Source organism: Juglans microcarpa x Juglans regia, chromosome 1D (genome assembly GCF_004785595.1).
Source record: "Juglans microcarpa x Juglans regia isolate MS1-56 chromosome 1D, Jm3101_v1.0, whole genome shotgun sequence".
Lineage (NCBI taxonomy): Eukaryota > Viridiplantae > Streptophyta > Magnoliopsida > Fagales > Juglandaceae > Juglans > Juglans microcarpa x Juglans regia.
The window spans coordinates 33,014,567-33,028,421 of NC_054594.1; the positions used below are offsets into that span (position 1 = coordinate 33,014,567).

The following is a 13,855-nucleotide window of genomic DNA, read 5'->3' on the forward strand; positions in this document are numbered from 1 at the left end:
GCTGATTCTCGTTGCTTGCTTCTTCTTTTATAGATCGCCTCAACTTCGCTCTCAATATACATACTTATTCGGTTTGGGACTCTGCAGTCTGCAGACTCCGTGGCTTTGATAAAGTAATGTAACGTAAAACGTAAATTATTTTATGCCCTCCTCATTGGTACCATTTGCAGACCTTTTTTATTTTTTACGTATGCTTAACGTCAAAACTTGAGCGGACGAATTAGAAACACCATAAATGGACACAAGTTTATGCAGATTTCTATGACCTAACCAAATGTTAATGTAAGTCTAAATCATAAGTATATGTGAAGAAAAAATTTTCAAATTGAACTAGCCAAAGATCTAAAACTCAACATTTGAGCTACAGTAAATATTGTATCCTCTCCAAACCTGACAAGTTACTATTCATACAGGAAATTAATATTTTATTATTTCATCTACCTCTCTCTCTTTCCCTCGTTCTTCTCTCTCTTTTCATCTGAAGAGCCACATTTTCCTCGTTTTTCTTTTCTTCTCTCGAAAAGCTCCTAGTACGTTGATCATTTGGCTTCGTCTTCTTCAACTCGCAAGCACCTTTCTCTCCATCGATTTTCCAATTGTCGTCATCTTCCAGCCCAAACGGTAATCTCTTTTCTTCACTCCTCTCTCCCTCTTCTCTGTGTAGGCTTTGCTCTCCCTCTTTCCTTCGTATTTTTCCCTTCTGTTTCTGAAGGTCATCGCTCTTCTCTTCCTCTTCTCTCTGTTTTCCCTCTTTCCTCAATTTCTATCAATTGTCTCTCTGTTTCTGGATCCAAAAATTCTTGAGTTCCTTTCCTTGCAGGTTTTCGTCGCTTGTGCGATTTCCTCTCTCTCTCAGCTTAGCTCAAGAACATACAGAATATCTACCATAGTATGAACTTTGTGCAATTGATTTAGAAAATTATATTTTTGTGCGATTGATTTAGAAAATTTTTTATTTTTTTACATATATTCTTTTTGCACATCCTAGTCTCCATACTATTATTTTTTCTTTCTATCTTTTGGTTTAATATTTAGAAATATTATGAACAATTTTTAAGCTTGAATGAAAGATAGTTAAGTTTAATTTATTGTTTTTCCATGATGCATGAAAAATAAAAAAAAAAACTAACGTTTAACTTTTGAGTTGATTACCTTATGCAAAACAAGCTTTTGAAAAAATTATTAAAATATTACAATTTTTTTAAAAATATTATTAAATTATATAAGTTAAAATAACTAGACCAGATTCACCTAACAATAAATTAAAGCTATAATCAAAACTTAAAATTGAGGCTTAAATTTAAACTTGACGACAGACCTTGTCAATGCTCTCATACGACAGTAAGCAGTTGAAACTTGATTCATTACTGTCAAAAAGAATCCAAATGGGTCACATCAGCTCCTTTCAGCTGCTTTAAAGTCTTTTCTTTGCTATTTTTACCATTACTTTCAATTTCTACCGACTAATATTTGCCATATCGGTCGTTAGGTTAGTACAGCTAACATATACGTTTTGTATCAGTCTAAATATCAGTCGATATTGGTCGTACTGAATTTAATTTTGACTTTTAATTGTTAAATTTTAATTTCTTTTTAAATTATAAATTTATTTTTTATTTCTAATTTAAATTAAACTATTTATAATTTATATATATATTTATATATAATTTATTTATATATAAATTATTTTTTAAAATATAATTTATATATATAATTTATTTATATATCAATTATTTTAAAATAATACACAAAACAATATCAATATCAAAATATTTCATTTCAATAGCTTGGATACAAATTTCAGTACGGATTTCTTCCTCTAATCCCACTCTTTTATCTGGAAACCATTATAGCATTGAATCCTCTGCTAACCAACTCCAGCATTGGCAATCGGCTAGTTAATGTCAAATTCAAATTTTGGCGAGAATACAGTTAATATATATTAGACAAATCAATTTAAAGTCAAAATAGTAATATAATATTATATATTTTAATAATATTTTACAAAAATTATATTTTAATATTTTACAAATATATTTTATATATTAATTAATAATTTAATTTTTACTTAAATTTGACATATTACATACTGCTTATAACTTTTATTAAGCAATAACTACCAAAAACCTCCTGTCTTTGGTTCATAAACGGCACATGTTAGCTTTGTGTCACTCTTTTATACATAGCTTTAAAACATCAGTAACCCTCCAAAAGCAAAATTGCAAAACAGCAATGAGTTATTCATCAGGCATGTTGCTCTTGCTCACGAATAGGCACTTGAATGAGGTGAAATGCCCACTGCTAATATGATGAATGCGCTCTGGATCATCTCTTTCAAGGCAGGGGTGACATAGGTTGCAAGAGCTCTCTGTTATTGCATTCACGTCAGCTGGATCAACTGCAACTATTATCCAACAACAATAATTCAAGTTATAATTTTTCAATATACCCAGTTGAACCCACCACCAAGAAGTTGATATCTTTTGGGTTTTTGTTTCTGAAGGAAGATAAGGGCGGATTCAACGGGCTGGGACCGTTGAACCTGAAATGCGGTTAAGTCTTTGAACCCACTTGCTCAAATAAATGCTAACAAAATATACAAACCGGAAAAATTAAACTAAAAGATATATACATAGTGCAAAGCAGCCTGAGTCTGAACTCCTAACCAAAAAGTACTAACCAAAATATACAAACGTGAAAAAACAACTTAAAGACATATAAACCTCAAAATAGCATCATTTCTCAAATAAAATACTTCAAATTTCCTGCAAGGAGCAAACTATCAAGTCAAAATAAATAAAGGGAAAAAAAATCACCATAACATCATAACATGCCAAAAAAAAAAAAAATGGAAGTCAAATATTTTTTCGCAAAGATAAATAAATACAAGTAGAAATAATAAACACTTCCTTAAATCTCTTAAACCTTATAAAAATACAAGTAGAAATGATAAACCCAAAATATACAAATCCAACAATATATACGAAAAAAAAAATACCCAACATGCTAAAAATATAAATTTCCTTAAAAAAAAAAAGGCTTTAAATTTTAAAAGACAGATATTGATGACAAACAAAAAAATAAATAAAACAAAAGATTCATCAACCAAAAACCGATTCAGTCATGTTTGGTTAAGTCCAATTAGTGTCTACGTAATGAGAAGCATGTCCCTATTTTTTATAAAATCCTTCCGTTCTAAAGAAAAGATGAAAAAACTAAAACCCTACAAAAATGAACCCAAAAAAAAATATAAAACCCAATACCATACAAGCTGAATGAGAAGCATGTTTCTATTTTTAATAAAACTCTTGAGTTTTGATGAACAGAGAAAAATCAAAAGCCTAAAAAAATGAACCAAAAGAAAATATCATACCCAATACCATACAAGAGGGACCAAATATATAATACAAACATACTAATATACAAATCTGACAATATATACTCAAAAAACGAAAACAATATACAAACCGGGTGAAAAACTGAAAACCATATACAAACCTCAAAGCAACTGAACTGCAAACCAGAAACTCCAAATTCACTTAAAGAAACAAACCAATAAATCGGATCAATTAAAAGGAAAAAATAAGAAGACAGCAAAACAATGGCATGGGAAAAAAATAAACTCATATTTCAAAATTGATGGAGACAGGAGTTAAAAAAAAATGCACTAAGAAAAGGAAAGGAGAGAAACACACAGATGGAAAAAAAGTTACAAAACAAACATGTATCGAGAAAAGAAACGAAGAGACAAATAAAAAAAAATACAAATAAAGACAAACTTCCGAAAACAAACCTGCACCGAAATAAAAAAAAAAAAAAACCCGAAGAGAAACACAAATCAAAATATCAATAAATAAAAGTAAAACAAAAACAGAAATAAAAGAAGCAATAAACCAACAACCTAAGGCTTTAAAAAGACAGATCAACGGAGTGAAGAAACAGGAAAAAAAAGACACTGTAAGACCAATACATTAGGGGTGTGCAAAATTTCGAGAATTCTGACTCCGTCCGACCTCCGCTCCGACGCCGACTCCGACGGAGTCGGAGTTGTCGGAATTCGGAGTCGGAATTCGGAACTACTCCGACTAGTGATTCGGAAGTGGAGTCGGAGTCGGAGCTCCATATAGCTCCGACTCCGACTCTGAATTTTTTTTTGGAGCTCCGACTCCGACTCCGAATTTTTTTTTAAACCCAGCTGTAAAACGACGTCGTTTTACAACTAGGTTTAAAAAAAATTATTGAACGACACCGTTCCACTTAATATGGAACGGCGTCGTTTCATATGTCTTCCTAAGGAAGCTTCTCCTCATGGCTCATACGTTCCCGTTCCCCCCCTTCTTCTTCCTTCTCCAGTTCTTCTTCTTCTTCCTTCTCCCTTCTCTCTCGCGTCTCCCATCCCAGTGACTGAACCATCCCTTCTCTCTCGCGTCTTCCGTCCTAGTGCCAGCGTGCCGTCGTTCGTCGTTGCTCCTCCGTGCCGCCGTTCCTTGTTGCTCCTCTATTCAGCTTCCACCTACGGTGAGCCCTAAATTTAATTCAAGCATGTCTCTTATGAATTGGAGTCAGCAGTTGTGATTCTTGTGAATTGGTTGTATTGAATATTCAATATAGTCCCAACACGGCGCTCAAAACCTGAATTTTACATTGTATTGCAGACTTGCGCTCGAGTGAGGTGTCGAGCGCAAGTCGAGCGCACGTTGTATTGAACATTGGCTCGAGCGCCACGTCGAGCGCAAGTCGAGCGAACCTCTCTGGATGGATTCTGCTCGAGCGCCATGTCGAGCGCACGTCGAGCGAACCTCTCTGGATGGATTCTGCTCGAGCGCCATGTCGAGCGCATTTCGAGCGAACCTCTCTGGATGGGTTTTGCTCGAGTGTCACGTCGAGCACACGTCGAGCGAACCTCTCTGGATGGGTTCCGCTGAGTCGAGCGCAAGTCAACCGAACCTCAATGTAATAATACATCGATACAATAATATATTATGATAGAATAATACATGTCCTATTGTATAATACAATAGCCTAGTTTATTTTTAAACTAATTTTTTGCTTCTAATTTAATTTTTTCAGCTTCATTGATTGTGATATGGATCCTAGACATAGTGGAGATGATCGTCCACAAAGGAATGTGGCGGATGCCAATGCTACAACTCCTACACCGGTGGGTACTTCCACCCCTAGAGCCACATCTAGGGCAGCTACATCTAGAGCAGCTACATCTTGTGCGAGTAGTCGACTCCCACTCCCAGTTGATATAGAGGATGAGGATATGTTCAACGAAGAGGAGGAGATGCCCATTGAGCAAGATCAACCACCACGACCTTCTAAAAAGAGGTCGTGGACATGGGAGCATTTCACCAAAATTCCTGGTGAAATTGCGAACCCAGTAGCAAGATGACATTACTGTGGATCACTTTGTGGATGCCATTCGAAGAAGCAAGGTACCAGTGTGTTAATAGCACATCTAAATGGTTGTCAACGATATAAGATAGCGAAGGGATTGCAAGCCACTGATCAGACCAACCTCAGTTACCAAACTTCTACAGCCACTGATGGTACACAGACTAAGAAATTGGTTATTCCTCAATACAGTGAGAAGATGTTGAGGGACATGCTTGCAGAGATGATAATTACTGATGAGATGCCATTTACCACAGTCGAGAAAAGAGGCTTTTGAAAGTTTCTAAATTTTGTTGAGCCACGATTTCCCATTCCATCACGGTATACAATGATGTGAGATTGTATGAAGAGGCATGCGAAGGACAAGGAGGAGATGAGGAAGATGTTTATTACCACTGGCCAGAGAGTGTGTTTTACGACTGACACATGGACTTCCATACAGAACGTCTGCTACATGTGTATCACAGCACACTACATTGACAGTGAGTGGATTTTGCACAAAAAAAAATTATTGGTTTTAAAGAAATTGTGGATCATAAAGGTGCATCCATTGGGGCGAAGATGGATGATTGTTTAAAGGACTGGAGAATTCGAAAAGTGCTGTGTATTACAGTTGACAATGCCAGTGCGAATGAAACAGCAATTGATTGGTTTAAGTGGAACACGACGGTGAGAGATGATGTCATTCGGGCCCACGAGTTTATTCATGTTCGATGTTGTGCTCATATCATTAACCTCATAGTTGTTGAGGGATTAAAAGAGGTTCATGATTCCATAACCCGAGTCCGCAACATTGTATGATATGTGAGGGGTTCCCCTCAAAGGCTTGCCAAGTTTAAGGCAATAGCAGAAGATCTGAAGATTGAATGTTCTAGTATGCTGTGCTTGGACGTTCCGACTCGATGGAATTCTACATACATGATGTTGGATGTGGCACAGAAGTACCAAAAAGCATTCGAGCGGATGGAGGTCGAGGATGGGGGCCTGAGGTATGCTTTGTTGGAGCCAGCAGGACAGGGGCTCGGTGCGCCGAACGCACATGATTAGACTAGTGTGAGTTATTTTGTTGAATTTTTAAGAACTTTTTATGAGATAACCATGCGGCTATCTTGATCCAAATATACGACTGCGAACTCATTTTTCAACGAGCTCTCGGAGCTTCACTTCCAGTTGGAAAATAGTTGTACTGACTCTGCTGGATTGTTATCTGTTATGGCTACGAGGATGAAGATCAAATATGATAAATATTGAGAGAATATTGAGAAGATAAATAGATTGCTATTTGTGGCTGTGATCCTTGACCCTCGAGTTAAGTTGGCCGTTCTAGAATTTTGGGTAAATTCTGTCCTCGGGGCAGTGAAAGCTGCAGAGTTTATTAAATTGCTAAAAAGTGATGTTGATGACTTATATCATCACTACAGTACTAGTGCTCAGCCTTCATCCGCAGTTGGTAGCTCCTCACTCGAGGCTGACAGGATTGACAGTTTCCTCAGGTGATACTGACCCATCTGTAGGGGTTAGAGGCAATCGTATTATACAGCAGTATCATCAACTCATGTCAACAAGGAATATTATGCATTGTATATCTGAGGTTGAACGATATTTTATAGAAGCTGTCGAGGCACCTAGTGATGTATTTCAGTTATTAACTTGGTGGAAAGTTAATTCCACCAAGTATCCAGTCCTTTCCCGTGTGGCCCGAGATGTGCTAGCCATTCCTGTCACTACAGTTGCCTCAGAGTCGGCATTTAGCACTGGAGGTCGCGTGTTGGATGCTTATCGGAGTTCATTGTCACCGTCAACCGTGGAGGCCCTCGTTTGCACACAGAATTGGATAAGTGAAACGCCTATTAGACTAGATACCGTTGGCGTTGATGCCGAGAGCTATATGCTTGAATCGGGTAAGTTTATATGCTTTTAAATGATGATTTAATTATTTTTAATGTTTCTAACTTCTAATTTTTATGATTTTATAGATCTAATTGTGAACCCTAACATAATTACCGATGATTGAGAGTCTGGAACGGACGCTACTTGAGAGTTGGGATGGAGTTGGGAGAACCTCCTTTCTTGGTAAGAATCAAATTATTCTTTTACCGTATTCAATTTTTTACTATCAATTTTTTTTCATCTATTGATTGCTACTTTCTATCTTCATTTCAGGCATGACCAATGGAACAAAAAGTATTTGACTGAAATCCGTGTTTAATCGAATTGTAGTTATATTTCAAATTATAGTCATATTGTTATTACGTTATAAATGAGACTGTTATAACTTATGGCTACATCATACATGTTATTTACTTTTTAAACTATTTATATAGTTATATTTATGTAGTCATATCCCGAGCAAAGACGTGAGATAAGTACTCTTTATTCTATAATTTCTATTAGTACTTATTCATCCTCTCTCAAACGTTTAGAATTTATTATCCAACTGAAATTAATCGAATTATAGAAATTCGTACCATCATTCTTTTTTATAAAATTTTAAATTTATGTAATTTTCAACTCATGAGTCATGAGTACTTTTAATGCTAAATTTCAGGCGGACATAAAACAAATTAAAGATATAATCAAAATTCAGTAACAAAATCAGAACGAATATTTAAATTATTGAAAACTCTTGAATAAACCAAATATTTGTAGATCGTTTCACTTTTAAAAAAAATATATATGTTGCTCACTATTTGAAACGAAATTGAACAATAAAATTTAAATAATAATAAAAAAAAGAACAAAATTTTGTGAGGAGTTCGGAAATTTTGTTCGGAGTCGGAGCTCCGACCTCCGTTCGGAGTTCCGATCGGAGTTTGGGGCTCCGACCTCCGATCGGAATCGGACTCCGACTACGTTTGGAGTTAGAGTCGGAGGAAAAATCCGACTTCAACTTTTGTCGGAGTCGGAGGTTGGAAATGATAACTCCGACTCCGTTGGAGTCGGAGCCCACCCCTACAATACATAAGACGAGAGAAAAAAAACGAGTGAATGTCAACAGTTAAGAAGAAACTTGATTTTTGGAGGAGAAGAGCTTGGATGGAAAAGACGTTACGCACAGAAGAAAATAAAAAAGAAGAGCAAATGGAATTTCGAAAGACGCATTAGCATTTATATAAACCGATGGTCAAAAATGTAATTACCCAAGAAAATAAAACATAAATTAGCCAACCACTCGACGAATAAGAATGAGAAAAAACAAAGAAAAAAAATTAACTGACACACGTTAACCCATCAGACGGATAAGAAGAAAAAAAATAAAGAGAAAAAGACTGACCGACTGACATACGTAAACCCATCAGCCTGACTCACCGCCCCTTTTCGCAAACACTCAACTCAACGGATAAGAATCAGAAAAACAAAGAAAGAAAAAAACTTTGACCGATTGACAAATATAGATCCAAACACTCATTCCATCTCCTCAAACTGACACACAAATCTATTAGAGCATTAGTAATAATCTAACCATTTGTCAATATAAATCTAAATTAAAAATAAGTGAAAAGAAAAATACCCACATTGGCCTAATTATATACCGAAAGTTGGCATTTCCGCTACAGTCTTCACCTGTCGCCAAGTTTGGTGAGCTACTGTATACGGGCCAAATGAGTATTTTATCAATTTCGTTGTCTCCCGCTCTTATTTCCCTCGGTTTTTCTCGATTTTTCTTCTTCTTTTCTTCTCTTCGTCGCCCTTTTCTTTCTCTCCTGAAACTCCTTTCTCTTCTTTGGATTTTCTTTCTCTCCCGAAAATCCCTTCTCTTCTTCTCTTCTTCGCCCTTTTCTTTCTTCCTCCATAAACATAGCAGGTCTTCTCCGCCTTCTCCTTACTGGAAGTGTCAGCTGGTGGTAAGTTTTCTCAGTCACTCTCCGTCTTACTCACGAGGTCTCACATCCCCAATTGTTTACACGCACACACACTCAGATTTCTCTTCCTCATTTCTTTGCTTTGACATGAGGTAATTTTTGGGTTTCAAATTTCTCTTCCTCACTAGACCGTGTGGCACGCTCGTGAAACCAATCGATTCCCACGTTCAGGTTTAGGTATGGAAATTCTGGTTTGCTCTAGTTTTTATACAATATTTATTTGGGGAATGTATATATAGCCGTGATTGCCAGAGATTTATAAGGGTTTTATTAATTGGATTCAAAGTTTGTGCAATGTTGTTGGTTTTTGAAAGGCGTTGATTGGTATTCTGTTATTGGAATTCCTGTGATGAATTGGTATTCTGTTATTACAAATCTGTGATTGTGATTAAGGGGTTGTTGTGCTATCAAATGTAAGGGGTTTGGCAAATCACAAAACAATCGGTAACTCAACAAATGAAAAACAAAGAAACGAATGAGAATGTGCTGAAGTTGGAAGATATTATTGCAATGTATGGTCTGTACATATGAAGGTGTATTAAATTATTAATACAGCATTAAGAGCTAACTAACTCTAACTAACTAAAGGTAACTAGAAAGTCTATGAAGGTGTATTAAATTATTAATACAGCATTAAGAGCTAACTAACTCTAACTATCTAAAGGTAACTAGAAAATCACACTGATTTGTTAAGTCTAATAAAGGCATCAGGCACCCACAGTAGTTTAAGAGTGTGTGAGGCAATAGTTTGAATAGTGTGTACGCATGGATAGTGAAATATGATAGCCTAAGTGGCTCTTCCTCCAACCCCCAAATGAATAAGAAAATATATACCATGCAACCCAATATGATAGAACTTTTTCAATCCCCCTCACTTTTCATTTTTTAAGCATCATCACTGCTAGAAATCCAAGGAACCACTGCATCCTTTCTATTTCCTTACACCAAAGAGTAGTGCTGGAACAATAATAAGCCTCATGAGCTGTAACAGACACTGTAAATTTGCAATGCCAGTTTTCTGTTCCAGATTTGAAGTAGTTTTTTTTTTTTTTTGTCTGATTTCAAAAACTATTAGAATGCAAAGCCTAAGGGGCTATCCATGGCAACCACTTGCTTTTTGTGTCATGAATTTGTAAATCATTATATAGGTTTGGTTTTAGTTTTCAAAAACTTTTTGTGTTTGCTATTGCATGTTAATTGTTTTAGTAGTAGTTGCTAGTAATGCTCCTTTATGATTTTAATTGATCTTCTTTTGATCTTGTTGCCACAAAGTCTATTATATATTTGTTTATTTTACCATTTGAAGTGGCTGTTTTCTGTTCAGCCATGTTGAGTATTTGATTTCTGAGTTTGAATAATTGTTATTGGTATTTGTTCACATTCTTCTCTCCCTAATCTATGTGCATTCTCTGAAAATAGAAGAGGGAGAGAAGAATAATTTTAGTTACTTGTTGAAAATGCAGTGAGCTAATTTTCAAGCTGCAGAGTCTGATTCCGAGAGAGCAACGTTTGAAGTCGGATCGACTCTTTCTTCGTACTGCAGATTATATCTTGCATTTGAGGCTGCAAGTAAACCTGTTGCAAGCTCTTTCCAAGATTTATAAACTATGATCGAGTTTATATATATATAATCATTGCTACTCTATTAATTAAGACATTTATATTTAAGGTGTACTGAAAATGCCATGCCATTAATTATCTTGAGTCGTAGTTTCTTTATTTCTGCTGTGTTGGGTTATATCATCTCATGTCTATGCTTTTCAGCATTCAGAAACTCCCAATTTCAAGGGAATGTTAATTGTAAGTTTCATTTCTCTCTCTCTCATTAATATGGTTTTTATTTTTTCATTTGTCTTAAACCACATCATGAAGAGAAATTGGTTAGGTACATTTTTCTTTTGGGTTTCAAAAGTTTGACCCTTTGGTCCTATAACTTTGTTATCATTCTCCTGTCTCATCTATTGACTGCAAGCCTTCAGCTTGTTTAATCTGGAGTACACATGATTTTTGGCTCTAGCTAGGTACATACGTACATAACACCTTCCTGAAAATCTAATTCCCATAATACTATTTTACTGCCGGAATCAGACTCTGCTGCTTCTTCATCTTCATTCTATGTTTGGCCAATGTTAAGAGAACAATGTGTGTATTAGCATATGCGATATTGGTAGTATGTTATTCCATCATAGTGTTCTCATGTGATAGATGTATTTTGGTTGATTTATAACTTGAAAGGAAGATCTTCAGAGATATTTATGACTTACTAAGTCAGCGACTGTAAGTATATGTTCAAAGAACTAAAACAGGTATTCCATGACACTCCTTGTTGTAGCCTACTGGTGACACCCTTTCTATCTCAGGTTCAAGAGTAGTACTTAAATGCTTGAGTTAAGGTCGTTCCAGTACTGTGCTCTAGTGCAGATCCTTATTTTTGCTTATTTGATTGCTCTTCGGATCATATACAGGTTAAACCTCCTAGCTCTTTCACCTCGAAAGGATATCTACCACAAGTATGACTGATATACAAGGAACCACAAGTATGACTGATATACAAGGAAAATAGGGAGCCATAGCAAGAGTCAGACAGAGCTCTTGTTTTCTCTGCATGCATTGCAATAATACATAGTATTGTTAAATTTTAAAGGGAAGAGATTCAAAATAAGCAATAGTTACCATTTAAGAATTGTTGAAGCAGAAGAGCTCTTGTTGAAGCAGAAGAGATTCAAGAATTGTATAATTTTTTTTTTTTTTGTCAAATATTATTAGAATATATCAAGTGTATTTGCATAATATAAAAAAAAATTGTCAAATATTATTAAAATATATAATATTATATTATCATTTTAACTTTATAATGGCTAGTTTAATGTGATGGCTAGTTTAATGTGGACTCACCTAGTCAAAAGTTGATAAAATAGTTAAAAGTTGAAATTCTAGCTAAATTTTAGACTAGGCAATAGCTAGGCCATTGCCAATGCTCTTAGCCCAGTATTTAAGAAACCCAGATAAATTAACAACAAAAATAAAACAAACAGTGAAGTTCAAAGAAAAAAAATAGAAATTGCGCTTTATATAGGTTCTCAATGAGTCAAAATATAATATTGACATGAAGAAACAAAAAACGAAAATCTCCACTACATTTACGCTAAGTCATTTTCAATACGACTGAAAAAGAAATGTAAAATAAAATAAATTAATTAATTTTTTTAAATTTTAAAATAAAAATAATATTAAATAAAAATATTTTAATAATATTTTATTTGACAACTTTTATCTCAATTCATCTTATTTTATCTGTAAAAACAAACGAGACATCAATCTCTTAATACTTCCTGACTATTGGAGCATACTGCCTTGTTTAGGGAATGAAAGAAAATGAAAAACATGTGAAAAGTAGTAAAATAATTTGAGTTAAAGATATTTTATGAGATTTTAAGAAAATAAAAAAAAAATGAACAAAAGTATTATAAAATTCAAATATTATTAAAATATAATTTTTATTTTAAAATTTGAATGGGTTTTGAAAAGCAGGCTCCCTTGCTGTTTCCTTGTTCGCTTTTGTTGTTCTTGTCTTTCTCAGCTGGCTCTCTCTCCATTTTCTCCCTTCACAGTCAACCAACTACTGCCCCTCTCTAAAGGCCAAACCCATATGTCAGATTTGGTGCACACGAGAATAGAAGCAAGCGTTGAGATTTTATCTTAACTTCGATGTGGTGTCTGTTAATGACGTCTGATAGAATTTGTAACATTTCGATATTGGATTTGTACGGCGTCGATGCTGGCTGTGTTCTCTTACCTTGCCTTTACTTCAGAATCCAACTTAAAGCAAACACAAAAAAGAGTATTGGCGAAAACGTTTTGAACTGGGATTGGGTGGGGTGCGCCAGGCCCATGCAGTAGTGCAACGCTTGGGCGACGCTCAAAGACCCCAGCAGCAAGCTGCTGTGTCGGGCCTTTCCCTAAAAAAATTAATTTAATATCGTGTGGCCCATTGGACCACGTATCAGATATTAAACTGATAAGAACAGATACTACACTTGATCTTAGCCAAAAGGCCGAGAAAGGTATGCTTATTCTCGTTGCTTGCTTCTCCTTTTATAGATCGCTTCAGCTTCGCTCACAATATACTTATTCGGTTTGGGACTCTGCAGACTCCGTGGCCTTGATAAAGTATGTAACGTAAAACATAAATTAATTATTTTATCTGCCCTCCTCATTGGGTAACATTTGAATTCTTTTTTCTTTTTTTAACGTATCCTTAAAACGTCAAAACTTGAGCGGACGAATTAGAAACCCCATAAATGGCCACAAGTTTATGCAGATTTCTAAGATCTCAGGCGACAGTAATGCAGTTGATTCATGACTGTCAAAGAATCCAAATGGGTCACATCAGCTCGCTTCAACTGCTTTAAGGTCTCTTCCTTGCTATTTCTACCTCTAATCCCACTCTTTTATCTAGAAACGGCTATAGCATTGAATCCTTTGCTAAGAGCACTGGCATTGGATTCATCAAATTCATCTTCAAAATTTGATGAAAAGTACATATTTTTCATATATCTAAAATCTCCTTATCCATAACTCCACATTGGATT

General features: G+C 35.3%; 1 non-coding gene across 1 annotated transcript; it reads right to left on the reverse strand.

Moving 5' to 3' along the window:
• Nucleotides 1-13,136: 13,136 nt before the first annotated feature.
• On the reverse strand, nt 13,137-13,331 carry LOC121243530. Its single transcript, XR_005936172.1, has one exon. It is a non-coding gene; the product is annotated as a U2 spliceosomal RNA (small nuclear RNA).
• Nucleotides 13,332-13,855: the final 524 nt, after the last annotated feature.